Consider the following 4,027-nt stretch of genomic DNA (forward strand, 5'->3'; position numbering starts at 1 on the left):
TAATAGATAGTATATCTTCACTAAGGAGCTGTGATGATCCACACAGTTCTATTTGTCCATTGGTATTCTCCAGGGGTGGAACAAAGCTTGCGAAGGAATTATCCCAGCCCCAGCTTCAATGGGTCAATCAAAACAGTGGTCTACAAATTATATAGGCTTAAAGATAAATTAAAACTTATTTTTCGATGGCATTAAAACAGTAAAATCCTGTGTAAAATTTCCAACCACTTAGTTCTGTCCTACTTCTTTATGTATAGACAGTCTCAGAGAAAGTGTTGGTGTTGACAGCGATATGTAGGTTACAAGCTACAGCTCATGGTTCTCTTCTTGAACTGGCATAAGTCACAGTTTGGAGATAGAAGCAGGGGTGAGAGAAGAGGGGAGGGAAGTGTTTCCACTTCACCGAGCACATTGTATGTCATTTGAATACTGAACATTTTCCTCAGCATTTTTTTCTAGAAATAAGACTAATGCCTCTGAATATTAAGCTTATTGTTTACATTTCTTAACATACGCTCTTTGCCATTTCTTTCTGAAAATTAGGAATAATATTATTTGTTTTATACTTCTGGATTATATTAGAATTAAATAAAACTATCAAGCATCGTGAAAATAGGAGACATCTATTATATTAGGAGGAGCAAAATTACTATTATTTGGCATACAAATGAAATGTGTTGTGTTTCTCTGAATACAGCTCCAATATGTGCAAGGGAGAAAAGAAATCACAAACAAATACAAAACACAAAACAGACAGATATATGAACTGTCAACATACATAGCAAATTATCAAAGGCACACAGTAAAAAGACAATTTTAAAAATTCTCAGTGGATTCTGTTAGGAAGAGCTACATTTATGGAAATTCTGACTTTAAGTTCCAACAGAGTGAAATATAATTTGATTTTCCACTGTGTGTGGGGCCCAAGCTAATGTTAGTGTTCAAGAAAAATATAAGTTTAAAGGTTCAGAATGATCACACACTGACACAATGTTTTTATAGGATGTGAAGTAATTAATAGCTATTAACACTGTGTCTGGCACTAACTGCCTATGTGATCCTGGACAAGTCACATAAACTGTTTTATCCAAATACCTACTTCAGTTGTAAAGTTCCGTTATTCCTGTATATTCTTTGAAGTCATGTATTACATATCGTAAAGCCATCATTCAGCCTTAGCATTTAGTCAATAGTTAATATAAATGAAAACACATGAAAACCATACCACCATTCTCCCCTGGAGGCTTGAGTAATTGTATGTACTATGCAGAATACATTTAAGACAAATCATGTATATGCCAAGCTACAAGAATTAATATAACTTAAATGCAGAAATGCTTCTTTTGGTTGTTATCATCATAAGTTCAAAAGCACAGTTGCAGTTTTTGGAATTTACCACCCCCCAGAAAAAACAACTTCTTGGTTTGGAATCAACTGTAATCTGGTTTCTTCTGTGTATAAGTTACTTAAGTTGTAGGCCAAGCTAGTCATCTTTTTTCTCTTTATTCTAGAAAAATGACTTCTATTCAGTAAATGTTTATTAAGTATTGTAATACATTGAATGAATGAATGAATAAATGAGTCTTATATTCTTTGGTGTCCTAGAAAGGAAACTGAGGGTCCCTTTTACTTTTTTCTGCCAAACTTAGAACAAACCTTAAATCTCTCAGTTTCTGCGTTCTCGCCCCTCAGCCTTAACCTGGCTGAGCCATCTATCTCTCCATGGTCTAAGTTGTCTCCCAAGTCAATGGTTCAGCTCCATAGGCCGTCAGTAACTCCAGCTCTTTGAGTTTTTCACTCTAATTGTTACCAAAGTTCCTGAACCCAAACCTTGTGATATGTTCAACAAAGAAGGTTAGGAGGAAGAAGGTGAATTTCACCCAGTCTCTGCCCCAGTGTTACTTCTCCCATTATTTATCTTCGTCTTATGGATTTATTATTTATTATTTTTTAATCTTTATTCAACATTTCTGTGATATCTCCTTTCTTCTCCTACAATTGGCGCTTGATGCTTTCTAGGACCACATCATTGGAAGGTTGGATGAGTAGAAAAGGACATGGAGTCTGTGTATTATTTGGTTACATAAATAGTGTTCCTCATGATCAATGTTGGCCAGGTTTCATTTGACACTTTCATCACTATTCTGGATACCAAGAAGCAAGCATCTTTGAGAGTAGGACAAGAATTTAAGTAGCTAATTCCAAAGGACAAACAAGAGTAAACAGCATTCGGAAAGTGTGTATAAACCCATGTATTGAAATTAGGTAAGGATTAGTATAGGTGTAATCTGTGTTTACAAACACAAATTATTTAAAATCATTTTAATGGATGGTGCATATCAAAAATCAAAACATTGCAGTATAGTTTACTTTAAAATGCAAGCATGAAAAAAAATGCAAGCATGCCAGCATTAATGATTAAGAGCCAGGATTTTAGACCTAGGTATAAATACTGGATTAACCACATCTTTCTTCTCTGTAACACTGGGAAGTTATTTAATCTCTATAAGACTCAGTTTCATCATCTGTAAAGTGGAGATAATATTGCCTCCATTACAGTAATTTTATTAGAACTAAAAGAGAGAATGCATGTAAAGAACATTTCCCACAATACCTGTTGACTAGTAAACAATACATAGTGGATGTTATTATGATTTCTAAAATCACTATGTCAATTTTAGTATAGTTTAATGTTAATTCTGGCTTCTGTGAATCATGAAGAATTTGGAAAATTTTGAGGAACTTCAGACCTGAGAAGAAAGACTCAAGTAATTTAAAGGTTGGGAAATAAGATCTAGAAGGAAGAGTATAAGAAACTGGAACCTTTTTAGCACGGAATGAACTGAATCCATCTTTGTTCTGTAACTACTGCTTTAATTTCTTGTTATTGCTTGGTGAACTACACCTTTTCAATTTCTAAGCTTCAAAAATCTGAAATAATTCTTGTCATTGAATTGTCGCCTACTATTGCTCCAACACAAACTCATGCCAGTTACCTCTGCAAAAACATTAGGATCTTGTTCTTCCTATGTTCACTTTGAAAAAGATGCATGAAAGTATTTTTGAAGTATAAAACCCTATACATGCTAAGATATTACCAAATTCATAATACTATGTCAATTCCTTTGGGAAACTTACCATCTTGTAATGTAGTTAACTGATTATGAATCTGTCTCCCTTCTTAGATTGTGAACACTTTGAAGCAAGATCTGTTTTTATATTGCCCGCATTTTCAAAAACTGCTCCCTCAATGGAGAAGGTATAGCTCACTGGTAGAGCTCATGCTTAGCATGCACAAGTTCACGGGTTCAGTCCCCAGTACCTCCATTAAAATAAAGAAAGAAACCTAATTACCTTCCCCCCAGAAAGAAAAAAGAACACAAAAACGGCTCCCCTAAAACACATATATACACAGAATACACACAAAGAACATATACACATTCACAGAGGCACACACACACAGATAGATGTTACTCAGGCTCAAGGTACTTAATAAATATTAGATGAATTAGTGAAGACTTCTAGCAATAGAACAGGATACAGTATAACATAGTGGTTCAAAACATGCATTTTTTTTCTTTTTTTTTAAAGAGGGGGAGGTAATTGGGTTTATTTATTTATATTTGGAGAGGGTACTGGGGATTGAACCCATGACCTTGTGCACACTAAGCATGCACTCTACCGCTTGAGCGATATCCTCCCCCCCCAAAACATGCATTTTTAACACCAAATTTAATCTGAGCACCAGACCTCTCACTTATTTGTCTACGTGGCCTTGGAAAAGTTTCTTAATCCCTCCATTCCTCAGTTTCTTCATCTGTACAGTAGGATAACAGTGGTATCTACTTTAGGATTTCTGGAAAGATACAATTAGATAATGCATGGAAGGCACTTTGCACAATACCTCACACATTCTGAGTACAGGCATACCTTGAAGATATCCCAGGTTCGGTTCCAGACCACTACAACAAAGTGAATATTGCAGTAAAGTGAGTCAGATGAATTTTTTGACTTCCCAGTACATATG

Source organism: Camelus ferus, chromosome X (genome assembly GCF_009834535.1).
Source record: "Camelus ferus isolate YT-003-E chromosome X, BCGSAC_Cfer_1.0, whole genome shotgun sequence".
Classification (NCBI taxonomy): domain Eukaryota; kingdom Metazoa; phylum Chordata; class Mammalia; order Artiodactyla; family Camelidae; genus Camelus; species Camelus ferus.